This window comes from Sciurus vulgaris (assembly GCF_902686455.1).
Source record: "Sciurus vulgaris genome assembly, chromosome: 7".
NCBI lineage: Eukaryota > Metazoa > Chordata > Mammalia > Rodentia > Sciuridae > Sciurus > Sciurus vulgaris.
In genome coordinates, this window is record NC_136467.1 from 33,524,260 (window position 1) to 33,543,725 (window position 19,466).

Below are 19,466 nucleotides of genomic sequence, written 5' to 3' on the forward strand. Positions count from 1 at the left end.
AAAATTGTTTAAAAACCAAATAGTCTTTGTTAAAGATTAGATTATAAGAAATGTTTTCTATGCTGTTATTTTAGAAAACAAGATTCTGGTACACATAAGGAACTTATATATAAATTCATACATGGTGACTCAAATCCTATCAACTTTCAACCTGATACCACATAAATCAACAGTTATTATACATAAACAATTCGAAATTAAAGTTTATAATGGAAATGTCAACAAGTCATAACTAATACACATCACTACTGATGGGTTCCACTGTACTTTAACCAGGCACAGCAGTGTGCATCTGATAGCTTAGAAAATTAAAGGTATCAGAGTTATAAATAAGGAATACATACATATAAACATAGCAATGCCAAAACATTAGAGCCATTAAAAAAAGTTGAATTAGATGCAATTCAAACACATTTTGTAGTTCTCTCTGTAAGCCACTTTCCATTGATTTATTATTTTAAAATAATATATAAAAGAATTATAAAACCGTAACTTTATAAATCATATATACACTACTGCATGAAGTAGTTTCACTGTATATTCTTGACTAAAAAGCAATCTTCAAATCCTCTTGAGGAGTTTGACATATCTCATTAGGATCTCTGCAGAAAGTCAGCTTGTCATATTTTCAGCATCCTTTAGTACTTCAATAGCCTTGCAAAGTTCCTTAATAACTGATGATAAAGCCTCTGAGTTAATTCCTTGTTCACAAAGCCGTACACAAATAGGCAGTTTTTCTATATCTAAGCCAGTATTCACAATTCTTGAAATCTCAAGCAGAATGTTCATGTGAATGAACCAAATTCAGATTCACCCTGCTGATGCCATTCCCCAGGGCAGAGGTCCAGGGAGTCCACTCCTTTCTTAACATATCCATTTTATATATATATATAAAATTTATATATATATATATATATATATGTATATGTGTGTGTGTGTGTATTTAGTGGTTGACCTAGATTTTGCAAAATACATTTACAAGTAATTCAGATCCACTCTCAAAATAACACTATATCATTTCCTGGATGATAATCATGCAGAAGTAATCTAAAAAATAAAGTTTATTAATTAAAAAAAAAAGTGTTCCCAGGCAGTGATACCAACAGAGCAACTAGAAAGAGGCAAAACATCTGTGAAGGAACACATCCCTAACCCATATCCCCCAGGTGGATTATTACAATTCACCTGGTCCTCTTCTGCATCTAGTTGCTAGGGTTGAAGGCAGGTACTGGAGGCATAAGCAGGTTTGGCTCACGTATCTAGGGAACGAAGGCATCCCTGGTTTCAACTCCTGCTGATGAGTTTCTGCATAGACATTGGGTCTAGTTTCCTTGAGATGATGTTCAATCTCTACCATCATTGAGAAACTCTCGATTGGAAGGGTTATGCCTCTTTCACACCACTAACTACCCAGACAGACCGGCTTCTGAAGGGCATCAGGTGGTCACAAGATGGCTCCACCACCTCTGAACTCCTCTAACCACCCATATGCTTCCATGAGAAATGGAAGTGCTGAGGTCTTCCTTCTTTTTCTCAATAGGCTTCATAAAACTGATCTGGGTCAGGGTTTCTCCACCTTATTCCCAGATGTCAAAGTGTTTTCTTGCTGTGAGGTAGAAGTTACTATAGCCAGTCATCCCATCTTCATAAATGTCTAGACAAGTAACAAGTACAGATCTCTATTTATACATTCACATGCCTCATGCCTCTAAACTCAGAATATCCTTCTAAACCACTTCCAACTTTCCATTTCCATAATCCTTATTACAGGTATTACTATTTTTGACTTCAGGATCACTATGACTCTGCTAATTAGTTTTCCTGTTCCACCTCAATTCTCCTTCTTAATTGCTACCACCAAATTAATATCTCAGTCACCTAAGTTTGTTGCTTAAAAAGAAATGCAATGACCCTTAAATGTTGTCAAGGTAAATACCATCTTTTCAGCATGCCTGGTGTTCAAGATCTTCTGCAAAATAGCCTCAAAGCACTTACAATAACCTCAAATTACTCTTGCACATACTTCTAAAGCCAAAATCAAATTGGAATTTCTTATATTTTCCAAATATAGTCCACATTTCAACTTCACTCAGTGCAGTACTTTTGCCTGAAGTATTCTTCCCCTGTGCCTTCCATTATGTATGTGTATACAAGAATGTACACATTTACATATAAATTTTCTTCAAAGGTCCTTTAAAGCCCTTCCCAGAAGCCACTTCCATGAATCCTTGAATCCTCTCCTAAACTCCCAATCTACCAGCAGCCCTCTTTCTTTTCTTTTTTTTTTTAACTATTTTTTGATTCATTGTACACAAATGGGGTACGAATTTCATTTCCCTGTACACGAGTCATACATTTGCATAATCATACATGTACGTAGGGTAATGATGTTTGTCTCATTCTATTGTCTTTCCTCCCCCGCTCCTTCCCCGCCCCACATTTTCCTCTACACAATCCATCCTTTCTCCATTCTTGCCTTCTCCCTGTCCCGTTATGTATCATCATCCACTTATCAGAGAAATCACTCAGCCTTTAGTTTTTTGGGGATTGGCTGATTTCACTTAGCATGGTATTCTCTAACTCCATCAATTTACCTACAAATGCCATACTTTTATTCTTCTTTATGGCTGAATAATATTTTATTGTGTATATACCACAGTTTCTTTATCCATTCATCTATTGAAGGGAATCTAGGTTGGTTCCACAATCTAGCCATTGTGAATTGAGCTGCTATAAACATTGATGTGGCTGCGTCACTGTAGTATGCTGATTTTAAATCCTTTGGGTATAGGTCAAGGAGTGGGATAGCTGGGTCAAATGGTGGGTCCATTCCAAGTTTTCTAAGGAATCTCCATACTGCTTTCCAAAGTGGCTGTACCAATTTGCAACCCCACCAGCAATGTATAAGCATACCTTTTTCCCCACATCCTCGCCAACACGTATTTTTGCTTGTATTCTTGATAATAGCCATTCTAATCTGGGTGAGATGAAATCTTAGGGTCGTTTAGATTTGTATTTCTCTTATTACTAGAGATGTTGAACATTTTTTCATACATGTGTTGATTGTTTGTAGATCTTCTTCTGTGAAGTGTCTGCTCATTTCCTTAGCCCATTTGTTGATTGTGTTTTTGTATTCTTGGTGTAAAGTTTTTTGAGTTCTTTGTAAATTCTGGAGATTAGTGTTCTATCTGAAGTGCGTGTAGCAAAGATTTTCTCCCACTCTGTAGGCTCTCTCTTCACACTGTTGATTGTTTCCTTTGCTAAGGAAAAGGCTTTCTAGTTTGAATCTATCCTATTTATTCATTCCTGATTTTATTTCTTATCCATTGGGAGTCATGTTAAGGAAGTCTGGTCCTAAGCCGACATGATGAAGATTTGGGCCTACTTTTTCTTCTATTAGGTGCAGGGTCTCTGGTCTAATTCCTAGGTCCTTGATCCATTTTGAGTTGAGTTTTGTGACTTCAGCAAAGTAGCAGGATATAAAGTCTACACTCATAAATCTAAGGCATTTAGATTTATGATGAATCCTCTGAAAGAGAAATTAGGAAAACTATCCCATTCACAATAGCCTCAAAAATATAAAATAAAATACTAGGGAATCAATCTAACAAAAGAGGTGAAAGACCTCTACAATGAAAACTACAGAACATTAAAGAAAGAAATTAAAGAAAACCTTAGAAGATGGAAAGATCTCCCATGTTCTTGGATAGGCAGAATTAATATTGTCAAAATGGCCATACTACTAAAAGCGCTGTACAAATTCAATACAATTCCATTTAAAATCCCAATGACATCCGTCATAGAAATAGAGCAAGCAATCATGAAATTCATTTGGAAGAATAAGAGACCCAGAATAGCCAAAGCACTCCTTATCAGGAAGAGCAAAGCAGGAGGTATCACAACACCAGACCTTAAACTATATTACAGAGCAATAGTAACAAAAACAGCACATTATTGGCACCAAAATAGACAGATAGACCAAAGGTACAGAAGACACAGAGACAAACCCACATAAATACAGTTATCTCATACTAGATAAAGGTGTCAAAAACATACAATGGAGAAAAGATAACCTCTTTAACAAATGATGCTGGGAAAACTAGAAATCCATATGTAGCAAAATGAAATTAAACCCTTATCCCTCTTCTTTTTCAAATGCTCTAATGAACATTCTATTTAAACTTTATTATATCACTTAATATCATTATACCCATAACCTATTTTTTTCTATTCCAAGTAGCCAATAGATAAATGTGCCTATTAAATTTAAATGAATTTAAATGAAATAAAACGTAAAATTTATCTTCCCTGCACACTGCAATATTTCAAAAGTTCAGTCATAACATGCAGCTAGTGGCTTCCATGTTGGATGGCACAGATACAGGACATTTTTGTCATCACAGAAAGCTAGACTTGAAAACATTGGTCTACTTCATGATGAATTTACTTTATTCTTCTCCCTTTCAGCTCTAAAGTTCTTATGCTCAGAAACTTGTATGTGGAAGTTTCTCTATAAGCAGCTTACATAATTATGCTATCACATGATAGATGGGTAGTCTCTTTAAACAATTAATCTACCAGATCTAACATATTACTTGAAGAACTGAAAAATTTTTGTAACAAGTTGATATTTTGCATATAAACTCCAAAGCCACAAGTATGAGACAAAGCAACTAGCCACAGAACATGTAAATAGTTTATGGAATGGACTGTATTTGTTAGACTATAGTTAAGGGTAGTGTTGTTATTTCTCACCCATGACCAACTCAAGACATTAAGCATGTTTTGCTCCATCTGCCAATTCCATTTCTGGAAACATCTGAGGCAGATCCCGTGACTTTTGGATTATTTTTGTCTATTATAATGTTTTTAACCTTGCATTAATTTAAATATGTTCTCTTCCCTCAGTTCAGGGACGTGAGTAGGGAAGTTTGGGAAGGGAACTAGTCTTCCATTTCACTCCCCGAATTTTGCCTCATTGGGCACATCTTTCATTTGTGCTTTCAAATTCAGCTGCTACCAAGGAACATAGAATCGTTTGCTGGCCATAGTTTTAGCAGGCACAATGCTGAGACAATGCCTGTTAGGTACCAGGGGACCTGAAAAGGCAGGAAAGATGTCATTTGTGCTCTCACAAATCTCATAACAGAAATACATCCCTCAAATCACCATGAAATAAGACAGAGCATGTTAAATGTCTTGAGAGTTTTATGGAGGAAAAAAGTTCCATCGGAGGGTAAAAGAAAGAAAACCCACTTTCAGCTTAGACTTTATGATAAAGAATCATTTGAACTGGAATTTGTAGGAAAGATAATACTAAAAGGCATGCATGCCCTAATTTCATCTCAGTATCAAATAAATCATATAATCCAGCATTAGATCCACTTATGTCCTTTGGGACTCTGTTGAAAATGATTTTTTTAAAAAAATCAGTCTAACCTGGCTTAAGCAAGAGGGAATTTATTGGGAAAAAAGCGAGTTTAACTGGAAGTCCTAGGGTGACCTAGTCCAGCTAAGATGAAGGAATTCACAATACCTCACCAGGATTTTGTCCTCTCTGTTTCTCTGCACTGCTCTTCCTTCTGCCTTGTGTTAACTTAAATCTCAGGAGTTAAGTGAGGCTATCTGTTTGTCCCAAGGTGACAGAAGGCATTCCCTGAACTACATTTTCCTAAACTCAGAACCCCCATGAAAAGTCAGAATTCCAAACACTATCCTTGAGCTTTCATAGATCAGACAAGCTGGGATCAATGCTTACCCCTGAAGCAATCGGCCATGCCAATGGGAGCTAAGGAGCAGACTGATTTAACCCAGGAGACCCCTGATACTTCTGGGTGGAGTCAGCTTTACCCAAAGCACAGGGGTGAAAGCTGGGGCACGTCAGTTCCACCAGAGCAGGGGTTGCAACCTTGTTCTTGAAGGCCCAATAAGATATACTTCAGACTTTGCAGGACATGCTGTCTCTAGCTCTGCCATTGCAACTCAGAAGCAGCCATGGGCAATCCATCAACAAATGGACATAGATACGTAACAATAAAACTTCATTTACAAAGTCAGGACGAAGGTTAGTTTTTGCCAAAAGGTCCTAGTTTGCCAACTCCTGCACTAGAGCGAAATTAAGCAGAGTTATTAGAAGGACAGAAAAGGCAATAAAAACAAAAAGAAGCAAGTGTTCACTACATTTGTAATACAATGTAGATATGAGTGCTTCTCTGGCTTTTTAGATTTCTCCCTCTCTATAATAAGAACCACAGCAGAAGACTTTCACAAGGCTGCTTTTCTCCAGAGTTCACCTGACCTCAAATTTCAATGGCCTCCAATGTGTCCACGTGGCAAATGCTTGAAACCGGGGAGGGGAGTGTCAGCCTTTGTGGGAGAAAACTGTGGGCAATGGCGGCCCCCATATCAGATAATTTGCCTGTGGACACAACACTTCCACACATTAAGATATATATTCTTGTTCCCCATTCCCCAAATAGTCTGCTGCTTCCACAGTCTTTCCCATTCCTGATAACCACGCCAAACCCCACAACATTTTACCGGTTATTCAGGCCAAAAACTGAAATGGCATCCCTGATTTCGTTTTGCTCCTATCCCACAGCCAACCTGTTAACAAGTTTTATGTGCACCATTCCTACTGAACACCTCCACAGCACAAATGGAGTCCGGGTCACCTGGTCCCTCTCCTGGACTTCTCCAACAGCCTCCCACAGTCTCCCTCCTTCCCCTTACCCCTCTGTGTCCTTTCTCTGTTCAGCAGCTGAAACAAACTTTCTAGAATATAAATCACCCTGTAGCTTGTTATTATGTTTAGAACAAAATCCAAACTCCTTAGTGTGGTGGCTCTCTAGGTTCTGTGACCTAGGCTGCCTCCATCCTCCAGCCTCATCTAACTTTAGAAGTCCATGCCAGCAACGTGGCCTTCCAGGTGTTCCTTAGCACTCCAAGCTCAGGCCTGCCTCCTGGCTCTCAGACTTTCTACTCCCTCTTCCTAGTGTAATCTTTTCCTAAGAATTTCTAAGATTGTTAAATCAAGAGCACAAGATATGCTCAAGATATGGTTGCTCTTGTTTTTCACTGTAGCTGCAGGGTATAAAACAGCACTTGATACATAATGGGCTTGAATAAATATTTGCTGAATGAATGAGTGAGACCTATGTGTTAAGACAAATAAGGGAACAGATACAGACAACAGGATAATGCAGACGTGCTCGAAAAGGTTATGTTTGTCTAAGTCAAGGGGCTTCATTTATCCCGCACTCAGAGAAGAAACAACAGCTTTGCACCATGTAGCAATCAGTGGTGTGCTAAATTAAGCCACTGGGAAATGACTTGATTTATTTAACACTGATTTTCTGTGAAGGACAGAAAGTACCTTGCAAAGAATTTCTAACTCCAGCAAAATTGGCAATAAGAAAATGTCACCCTTGTAATTGAAAAGGGCAAAATGCCTACATTAGTAAATCCCAGAAGGTGTCATTAGGAGCAAATAACTAAGTAACTTTACTGGCCACTCAGATATCTCCTGACCTCTCAGAAACTTTCTCCCAGAATCCTGTCATGGGACCTTGTGGCAGGGTGGCACAGGGATTAACTTTAGGTTGACTCTAATTCTCTTAAGTGCTGGTTGCAGCACAGTATGCAAAACACAGTTCTTGGGAGAATCCACATGCTGGTTTTCTTTATTACTGATTAATGCATGAAATAGTCTTTTTCAGATTAGATCAATAAAAGAACTCTGAGAATAATCCCCTCACCCAGGTGACGTTTCCTCCTGAACCTATATGAATCAGCTTTCTTGTGGTAACAAACACTCAAATCTCAGTGGCTTATAAGTTTATTTCTCACCCAGTTACGTGCTAGCAGCTGTTCCTTTGTTGTTCTTGCTTTGCTCCGCGTCGCTTCTCATTCCAGAACCAGGCTACGAGAATAGCCCCTATTTGGGACACAACATCATGCTTGAAGTAGGGAGGGAAGAGCAAGAGCCAGAGCCACATCGCAGAACTGCCCTTTAAGTGGCTCCTTGGAGGTGCGTCATTGCACTTCCATTGGCTGAAGCAAGTCACATGGTTGAGCTGGTACAGAGCAGGAAGTGTAGTTGGTGGAAGTGGGGCTCTGCACGTCTCATGGCAATGGGCAAGAGTGTGTAATTGCCCTGCAGGGAAGGGAGTGAATCTATGGGAACAACAATATGATCTACCATAAGACCCAATCAGTACATTCATCCTAAGTACACCCTTCCTCTGATAGATGATGCTGACATTTATAAGGTATGTGGTTCTGAACCCTCCTAGTTTCTTAACTCCTGAATTAAGTCCTGGATTCCAAGTTCAGTTCTGTCCTCCCCAGGATACAGGATTTAACCCATCTTCTTTCTTTCTCAGACATTACCAAGCTACTGTGTACCAGATCCATTTGCCATCTTCCCAGGAATATTTGTGTATTCAAACAAATGAAAAGACTGAAAATCAAAATTCTCCCTGCTAGCTAGAAACCAGTATGTCCAGTGATATTCTACTGACTCTTTCCAACACACCACACTGCCTACTATGCAGAATTGTCCTACCCAGGAAAGGGAGCCAGGTATGGGATGGGAAGAAATGAGTTTTCAGGACTATTTTAAGGCCTTAGTAGGCCCCAAGTACTTTTATGATGAAGTCCTACTCTACATCACACAAAATATATCAAAACAAACCCTTGCCCCACTTTAAATATAGTTTTTGGCTGTCAATTTTTTGAGAGGATGTTAATAATTTTGCTTTTCAAATTATTTGGCTACAAGTAGCTTTTGATTTATGGTTGGCCATGATCTGTTAGCTATTACCATGTATGCTTAGGAATTCTTTCAAAATAAGAAATTTCTGCTTCCAAAGTTATTTTCAAATGTGATGAAATTTGTAGAAATATTAAATTTGGCAATTAATATAGTTGACAGTGTTATATATGTAGATTTTAATTGAACTTTTATTAATTCAACTTTCCAGTTTTCTCATATTATTTTGAGCCAATACATGTTTTTTTCAGAACTCAAATATTTTCATGGGCCTCTGAAAAACTCATAGGTTCCAGAATACGTGCATCTACTGCCCCAAGGACAAAATAGCCCCAAAGATGCTTTATCTCAGATCTATTCTGGGGGAGGAAAAATGCTTCCTCAAATATGGAGCCCAGAGACAAAGCCTTAAGAAGGAACTGAAATTAAAAGTCTTGTATTAGTCAGGCACAGAGGTATGCCCCTATAGGTGACCCTGGAGGCTGAGATGGGATGATTCTTTGAAGTTCAGAGTTCAAGAGCTGCTGGGGCAACATAGTGAGATCTCATAAAAAAAAAAAGAACTCATATTGCCCAAAGATTGAAGAATGTGTTAGACAACTGGGCAAAAGCCAGGAACTTGAAACTAAAGTTAGGAAGAGGGGAAGGGAGGGAGAATGGGAAGGAACACAGGTGCTTGGGTACTAAGGTACAGGCGTCAGCACCCTCAAGGCTTCCTGGAGGTGGGACTTGTTGAAGAGCCGACTTCAGCATACAGCACATTTTTGTGGTGATCTAGGGCCAGAAATGTGCTTTCACTTTGTGACTCCAAGTGAGTCTACCACGTCCCCACCCCAAGACTGCAACAACACTCTCCTCACTCTCACGTCCTCCCAGAGGCCTCTGCAGCTCCCACTCCAACTCCTTGCATGAGCGTCTCCCTTCCCTTAGTGGCCCCAAAACATTTGACTCTCCTGAACTGATGGTTTAGTGAAAGGGCTCTGACTTTCACGCCAAAAAAGGCCTGTGTCCTTGCATATGTGTTTATTTCTTCTTGATCTGATTGGTCCAAAGCAAACTGTCCAGTTGCTATGGAAGATTTCTTAAGTCAAGCTGCATGTTCCTGAGATTGAAAGTGATTTCCACATTCTACTCTTTACACTTGCACTTCTGACACTGTGATGCCTACAGTCCTATGACCTTAACAATTAAAGGAGTTCTCTGATTAGGTTGGAACATCTCAGCCCCCTGACTTTTCTCATTTCTCATCCAAATTGTGTTCCAGCCTACAAAGACCACTAGGTTTCCATTTGATTTTGAAGCAGAGGCCACTGTTATATCACATCGGTAAAACTGTCTCAGGTATGTCTTCACCCAATCCCAGAAAGAGAACATCCAGAATCTAGTACCTATTTCACTTTTTAATAAAAATATATTTTCACTCTTAGTAATGATGGCCTGATGGACAAGGACCAAAATCTCAAGTCTGACCCTCAGGCTTAACCTCAACTCTTTACCATGAAAACTGACTGGACACTTTATAAAGTAGTCTCTGATCACAGAGCTTAATGGCAGCTTTTTGTTCTTGGTAAAGCGCTCTTTTGGAGAGAAGTCTCACCAGAGGACACATGGCTGCCTACTCTTTCCTGAACAGATCTGGAGGGAGGTTCAGGTGATCACACAGAGTCCATCATGGCTGAGGCTCATGGAGGAAGAAGCCTGGCACAGAGGGTGCTAGATGCTGGACATACCAGGCCCAGCATTAGGAGGGGAGGTCATCTGACTTAACACTAGTATCTAGAGGTCATAGCACACAGTGAGTGGTGTCCACACGGGGACCGTGCCACCTGTGTCACTATACATGGGAAACCAGACACAGGGAACTGAGCCTGATGACAGACAATGGTGTTGGGAATGGATCAAGCAAGCAGAAGCAGGAAAAGTCATTGTCGGTCACACGATTTGAGATTTCATGGAAATACTTTTCTACTGAACTGTTCAGAGCCATACCCTCTAGTGACATGTTGCTACTAAGCACCTCAAATGTGTCTAGTATAACTAAGGAACTGATTTTTTTAACTATATTCAATTTTAATTCATTTAGCTTTAAAAAGTAATCACTTACTGAAAAAGTTTCACATGGGATGTTTTAGTCAGCTTTTTCAATGCTGTGACTAAGTGACCTGACCAGCACAACTGTAGAGGAAGAAGAGTTTATTTGCGGTTCACAGGTTTCAGAGGTCTTAGTCCATAGAAGGCTGGCTCCATTCCTCAGGGCTTGAGGTGAGGCTGAACATCATGGCAGGAGAGTGTGGCAGAGGGAAGCAGCTCCCGTGACCATCAGAAAGCAGAGAGAGTGGTCTCAACTTGCCAGATACAAATACATACCCCAAAGCCACGCCCCAATTCCCACCTCCTCCTGCCACACCCTACCAGTTAAGTTATCATTCAGTTAATCCTTATCAAGGGATTAATTCACTGATTGGGTTAAGACTCTCACAACCCAATCATTTCTCCTCTGAACCTTCTTGCATGGTCTCACACGTGAACTTTTGGGGGACACCTAACATTCCAACTGTAATACAAGACTAGAAAGATATTTGAATCTCTTTCCTGTCATAAGTTTTATGTGGTTTAAACATATTAAATGTGCATGAAAATTTTGTTTACAAATTGAGATGTGCTGTAAGTATAAAATACATGTTTGATTTCAAAGATTAAAATGAAAAGAATACAAAATATATCAATAATTTTATGCTTATTATATATTGAAATAATAATATTGTATTGGTTTAAGTAAAATAATATATTTCATTATTTATCATTAACATTAATTTGTTGTTAAAATATATAATAGACTATATTTAAATATAGAATGTAAATGTATATATTCATATACCTAAGAATATATAAATGTATACTTTCATGTACATTATGAATATATTATTATATCATTGAAACTAATTTTAAATATTTTTCTTTATTCTTTTAATGAGACTCATAGAAAAATTTTAATTGCATATGTGATATATATTTCTATTGGACAGGACTACTCTATTACTTATAGGCAAACACATCTCTCTAGATTGTTTAATAAAAACAATTCACTAATTACATTTCTAAATTATATTTACAAGCAAAATATAATTTATAATTTTAATGGTCAAATACAGAACAAACTATTTGGTAACCATTTTTTCACTTCTCAATATATCAGGAGAATCTTGCCACATCTGTAGATATTCATCTACAACCTTATACGGACTAAAATCAATGAGAGATTCTTATTTGCTGGAATGAACTTACTGCTGAGCAAATTATATGTGTTGGATCTCCATTTCTTAGACTTCTTCCTAAAATACCAAGTGCAGAGAACTAGCAGGTGGGGTACCCTGGACCATTCAATGAGATATGTTTCCAAGAATCTGAGTAGGGACCTGGATGAAAAGAGTGTTTATGAGCTAAACCTTTCATATTACATTCGCCCTAGTTGCAGTAACAATAACAGACAATCATCTGTCAATAGTATCTGTGGGCTAGACTCTCAAACAGACTTATGATCAGGCAATAAATACTATTTTTAGGAGGTGACTGTATAGTTGACAAATCAAGCAGTAGCCACAGACGGCCTCTAAGCAACCAACACAAAACAGATTGATGGGATTTGCTGCACTTAGAAGTCTTATAAGAGAAGTGGGAGTAATAAAGTCTCAAAATAGGCTGTCTTACATAAAAATTTTCCCTTAAATGTCCACTTTTGAAGTTCATTTCAAATATAGCAAATTTGGACTTCTCATTCTTAAGGAATAGTTTTATTGTCCATAGGCCTACATAGACTGGCAGAGAGGCTAAATTATTTCACAAATTTCCAGATACCCAAGGAATAGTTAATGGCACCAATACTCCTTGCGCAGTAAAAACTGTCCTAAGACAATATCCACTCTCCTTCTCAGAGAGGCAGCATGGTATAGGGTTTCTGGTACACAAAGGCCTGCACGTGAATCTTAGATTCACATTTAGTAGCTGTGTGACCTTAGAATGTAATTTAGCCTTCCTAAGTCTCAGTTTGCCCATCAGTAAAAGAAAACAATAACAAATGCCTTTTGTGTTGATGTGAATAAAAAAATTAGTATTTCATTCAATGCATTCTTTTAAGTATTTTTGTGCTAGGTACATAGTAGCTGGTATATAATAAGCATTCAGTAAAGCTTTTTAATGTTCTTTTCCACCTTACTGAAACATCTAACCTGATTAGAGAATACATAGGTAGAAGAGAAGAGATGGGAAGAACATAGAAATAAAATGTGACATCCTGCTATAACAAACTAATAGGATTATATATTTTTAGGAGGTATATTTCTCATTTCATTTATCCATAGTGATTTAATTTTAAAGGCATTTTTTTCAGTTTTTTTTTTTACAACTTATTTAAAAACTTTGCTATTACTAAACAATTAGTTTCTAATTTTACACTCTTAAAACTGCTGTAGTGAGCAGGCGTGGTAGTGCAGGCTTGTAATCCCAGTAGCTTGGTGGTGCTGAGGCAAGATGATCACAAGTTCAAGCCATCCTCAGCAATTTAGTGAGGCCCTAGGTAACTTTTTTTAAAAAAATTTTGTTCTTTTTAGATATACATGAGAGTAGAGTGTATTTTGACATATCATACATACATGGAACATAACTTCCCATTCTTGTGGTTGTACATGACGAGGAGTTACATTAAAGGTGTTTTAATGGAAATCCACTATAATATAGTCATTTGCTCTTTCTTTTAGATTACACCGACATCTTGTGGTCATCTGAACCAGTCCTGGAAATTGACCCTTGTCATTCCCACATTAACTTCATCTGCACAGATGCCGTTAAAAGAAATTGAGTCTCTATATTCAAGAATTAAGTAACAAAACCAGACCCAAATATACACTTAATTTGGAAATTTTAAAGGCATTGCATAGATAATTATAAGAATTCGGATTAACTGAATAATTGGCATATTGTTTTGCACTGTGAATCATGTGAATCATGAAATATTTATTAATTTTGATTAACAGTTTAGTATTTCCACATTTTGACTTAGAGACAAAACTTTGTTTTTCAAATTTTTGCAAGCCTTTAAAAATCTTATGTCTACAGGCACTGTATCCATAATGGTATATGTGTTGGATGGAATGGTTTCTCAAACTTGAGTGATCATCAAAATCCTTGCAGGGCTTAAGAGATTGCTGACCCACCTCCAAAGTTTGACAACATGACTTTGAGGTGGAATCTGAAATGTGCTTTTCTTACAAGTCTCCTGGTGTTGCTGATACTCCTGGTCCACAGACCACAGTTGAGAACTACTGTGCATTAGCACCTGGTAGAATTCAGATCAGGATCAATTAGTTCAGAGTCTCAGACCACTGGCAAGGGAAATGGGAGTAATGGATTTTCTGTTGTGTTTTATTTTTTGGTTTGGTAGTGGGCACTACCCAGGGGCCTGTCACCACTGAGCTACATTCCCAGTCCCTTTATGTATTTTTTATTTTGAGACAGAATCTTATATAAGTTGCTGAGAGTCTTGCTAAATTGCTGAGGCGCCCCTTGAATTTACCATCCTCCCACCTCAACCGTCTCCAGTTACAAGGATTACAGGCCTGTGCTACCACGCCTAGCCTGCATACAGTGAATTTGAGTATCTGTTAATTGTGAAATGCACAAAGCATTTTATCCATGAAAGTTAGCATTTTTATTAGTTTTAGTTGAGAAACAAAAAGGATGTGGGAAGCCCAGTATCCTTGAAGGAAATACAAACCGTCTAAACACTTGTAATGCAGGACAGGTGAGTGAGAAAGAACCACTTTGAAACAGCAGTGACTGAGGCTAACAGGCCCTCAGGACCAGGCACTGTAATCGTAGCTTTTAAAATAGGATTGCTGCAAATCTGGAGTGCCCTGCAGAGCTGTGACTTGGCTGTCCAAATGATGTTACCAGCGAGGATAAAGTTGAAGCAGCAAACAACCTGGACCAGAAGGACCGTGTTAGCAGCGCCCCCATGTGGCAGTAGCTGGAAAAGCCGCACTGAGGGACAACAATGGGGATTGGAGAACTGCCTCCCTGCATAAAGAAGAATCCCCAGGAGAAAGTGGAGCCTCAAAAGATAGAAGCTGGACTCTATTAATAAAGGCAGACTGATCTAAAGAGATTACACAGAAAAGTAAAGAAAGTAGCCATATTTATCACTGAATATTGGTGATATGAGGCATATCTCTAATATATAATTTATTTCTGCCATGGGGAGTCAGGCAGGATTCAAACTTCTGTCTCTAAATCTATGAAAGGTCCAAAGATCCAGAGAAGGAGCAGCTGTCATGGGGTCCTGCTCTGCAGAGGTGTCTGTAGAGGCTAAGGAATGCTTGAATTTGTTTCATCATTAAGATTTGCTGTATAGATTTCTGTCTGGGGGCTGTAGACAAACTAACATTCTTCCAAAACCTAGAAATACACTCATCTTGGGGGGTTGGGGTTGTGGCTCAGTGGTAGAGCGCTTGCCTTGCATGCATGGAGTGTTGGGTTCCATCCTCAGCACTACATAAAAATAAATAAAGGTATTGTGCCCATAAACAACTAAGAAAAAATATTTTTTAAAAAGTAAAATAAAATACACATTGTGTCCATCTACAATTTAAAAAAAAAGTTTAAAAAAAGGTAAATGTTAGGTTTTGCCTCAAGTTGCAAATTCCTGGGGGTGGAGACTAGAAATCTTCGTTAAAATATGGTCAACATTCTTTTTTTAAAAATTTTTTGCACACTGGCATTTTGATCCATTGTACATAAATAGGGTTTCATTCTATGGTTATACATGATGTAGATTCATACCATTTGTGTAATCATACATGTATGTAGGATAATGGTGTCTGTCTCACTCCACCTTTTTTCATACCCAGCCTTCCTCTTATTTCCCTCTAAGTAATCTAAAGTTCCTCCATTCTTCTCTCATCCCCCACTCTCTACCCCCCATTATATATCATCATCCACTTATCAGGGAAAACATTCAGCCTTTGTTGTATAGGGATTGGCTTATTTCACTTAGCATGATATTCTTCAATTCCATCCATTTATCTGCAAATACCATAATATTATTCTTCTTTATGGCTGAACAACATTCCATTGTGTATATATACCACAGTTTCTTTATCCATTCATCTGTTGAAGGGCATCTAGGTTGGTTCCACAATCTAGTTATTGTGAACCGAGCTGCTATAAACATTGATATGGCTGCGTTACTGTAGTATGCTAATTTTAAGTCCTTTGGGTATAAACCAAGGAGTGGGATAACTGGGTCTATTCCAAGTTCTCTGAGAATTTTTCCACACTGCTTTCCAGTGCACCAATTGACTGCACCAATTTGCAACTCCACCAGCAATGTAAAAGTGTGCCTTTTTCCCTACATCCATGCCAATATCTATTATTGTTTGTGTTCTTGATAATAGTCATTCTAATTGGAGTAAGATGAATCTTAGAGTTGTTTTAGTTTGCAGTTCTAGATGCTAGAAATTACTAGAGATGTTGAGCACTTTTTCATATATTTATTAAACATTCTTTAAAGCATGTTGTTGAAATCTCAAGAAAAAAGGGGAATTCTGTAGACTTTCAGATAACAAGAACTTAAAAACTACAGTCATGAGGGCTGGGGTATAGCTCAGTTGGTAGAGTGCATGCCTTTTATGCACAAAGCCTTGGGTTCAAAACCCAGTACTGCAAAAACAAAACAGAAAAACTACAGCCATGAATGGCAAATACCACTGAGGCTGCCCTGGGAGGGGAGAAGGTTTCCATTTCCCATAATCAGTAGTCTGGGATCTTAGCATCCCCATGACCAGGGCATATGAAACACCAAACCTAGCTGGTAGAAATGCAATTTTAAATGCCACCTCCCTCCCTGTAAAGTTAGAACACTCACCAAACCAAACCTTTGTTGAAGGAGTGGACCAGGAAAAATCCACCCACAAATACAAAGAAAAATAGTCTCATCTGCCTAGATAGGAAAAAAGAAAATCTCCTCTGGAATTTATAGCCGTGCCTTCCCACAAAGCAGTTCGAGGTTTGAAGCAGCCCCACCTAGGTAGTCTGGGAACCCCAGAAGACTTATAGAAGTTAGTAGGGAGATGCTAATATCTCCACTGTGCCTGACTAAAGCAATGGAAACTTTGAAAGGCAGGGCAGTGGGGGATTTGCACAGATAGGGCCTAACGTTAAGTTCACAATCAAAATTACAAAACATATTTAAAAATAATCTTTAATAAAAAATTTTTTAAAAATCTTTCACGAAAGACTATTAGGATACCCACACAAAAAACCCCAGAAATATTAGATCCCTGTCAAAAGCTAATAGAAAGATGAAACAGAATATCAATTAGAGATGGGACTGGGTGAGAACAAGGTCTGTGCTTGGCACTAATGGGAAATGACCCACAGTGGCTCTCTGAGCTATGTCCTGAGAGTACCCAGGTTCAATGAGTCAGTGGAAAAGCCTTTGACTCCGTAGTATTCCCTTCCTACTGCAAGTGTTTGTTCATTTGTATTTTATCTCTCTGGTCTGTCTCCCCAAATGAAAATCACATGATTTTGTACTTGACCCAAAGTACGAAAACAACAACAAAATGAGGTCATGTGCTTCTCTTTATATCCACCCCCACACCCTCCCCAGCACCTGTTACTGTTTGGATTCATGGAAGGTGCTTAACACACTCTTGATAAGCGACTGGTAGGTCAGCTTTCCTGAAATGCAACTTTGCTGACTGTTTGCTGAGTAACCTGTCTTCCTGGAACCAGTGGCCTGAGAGGTGACACCAGCTGGTTAGAGGCATCAGAGGTGGCCATCGGCCCTCAGAGGACCTTCCCAATGGAGCACAGGAAGTCAGCTAATGAAAGGGTTAGCAGCCGAACCACCTCATATGCCACCTAAAAGACACTATTTTTACTCTTCACAAGATATTTTCCACTTCAAAATTGTTACCTTTTCCCCCTTGATATATCTCTTGCTTCCCAATTAAGTTTCAAGTTTTCATTCTTCCAGTTTCAAACCAAAATTCTCTCCCAGGAGATATCTCTCCAAACACTGTTTTACGAGGACAGCTAACAGACCTGGACGGTAGGTGTGAAGGGCACCTTTGATACAGACCAGGGCACAAACAGCCCTCTCACCCCCAGGGACTAGGCCAAAGGGGCAGCCACTTCAAATAGACAGACTCCAGTCTGCCAGCCTGGTCCTCCCCCTTCATCATACCCCACATCCAAAATCTCCATCCATCACTCACACTGCTCTGTTTGGTCTGGACAAGGGAGTGACTTTGGCGCGGGTCTCAGGATATTCTTCATGAACTCTGGCATTCCTCCTTGCGGTCTCCTCAGCCACAGTGGATTAGTTCAGTTTCCCCTTTTAATGGAAATTTAGAAGTTAGTGGACAAATTTAAAGACTCACACTGTTGAGAGATCAGATTACTTAGACTGGCAGAATTGAAAGGATAAGGAGAAAATAGCTCCACAGAGAAAATGGTACTTTGAGTAAGACCTGGAAGGAAATGGGGAAAGTATTCCATGGGGAAGGAAGAGTGCACACGAAGATGGAGATGTGGGGTGGATGTGGGGCACACCAAAGGTCACGGTTGGAATAAAGTGCATCAAATATAACCAGATGAATGGAAAAGATAAATAAAAAATAATATTAATAAGTTGACTGGGATCAGATGGTGGAACATAAAGGAATTAGAAAGTCACTCTAATGTAAGAACCCAAACTGTAGTCATTTATTGAGCACCTACTATGTGCCAAGATCTACCACAGCAAGTAAGGTTACCATGATGTCTCAGACACAGGGTTCGAAACTCCCTCTTGGACCAAATAGTGAGTGTTGAGTGTCCAGTCTAGTGAAACACACATTATGAAATGGACATTTTACCTTGTGACATAAACAAAGGGTTTTGGGAATCAAGAGGGCAGGGAAGGAAAAGTAATAGGTAGGGGGTAGGCACATTTAGGATCACTGCAGTGGGAGGCAAATTAGGACTAGACTTTGCAATGAGACAATGAGAGTTTTGGGTGTGGATGGAACGTGTGGGCAGGAAAGAGGGTATTGTTAAGGGAGGAAGCCCGTGTGCTTGGATCAGAGGAATATATTGGTAAATATTTCCTAACTGGCTAGAAGTGGGGGAAGCTCTTGGTTGGCAGCGTTGGATTTTTATTGTAAATGCTTCTGCCATGGCCCATTTAAAACTAGCACCTGTAGGTCAACCAACTCGCAGCATCTTTGACAATTTATCAACAGGCTCTTAGGAGCTGGTAGAGGTAGACTCCAGCACACCACCACTTGGTTTGAATGTGTTGAATTTGAGGTGACTGCTAGACATCTGAGTGGAGGTGACTAGTAAGAGTCACATGTCTGTTGTCCCAATAAAAAGCTGAGCCAAAGCAGGATCTGTCTTCAAAATCCCAAAGGCAACCGTTGGGGGAGAGGCTGGCATGTAGAAATTAAACTGCAGGCCTCAATCCCCTATTGAACAAAAGCAAACCTGCTGTAAATTTGTTTATTCTCCAACAGTAGGTAGCACTTCGCCAGTTGAGAGGCACCAAATAAAACAGTGGTTCATAGGCTCTCTGAACTAAAAGCTGACTTCCGATTCACAGTGAGCTCCAGTATGTTCTTCGAGTTCACTTTCCAAGTAGCCCTAAGTAAAC

General features: G+C 39.0%; 1 long non-coding RNA gene across 2 annotated transcripts in view; it reads right to left on the minus strand.

Annotated features, from left to right (window-relative positions):
• Nucleotides 1-19,466, minus strand: part of LOC306666240 — an 83,960-nt gene that overhangs the window by 62,219 nt on the left and 2,275 nt on the right. For both annotated transcript variants that reach the window (XR_013765243.1, XR_013765244.1), the window contains exon 3: nucleotides 18,049-18,167. This is a non-coding gene — a long non-coding RNA (uncharacterized lncRNA). The remainder of the gene's footprint in view (nucleotides 1-18,048; nucleotides 18,168-19,466) is intronic.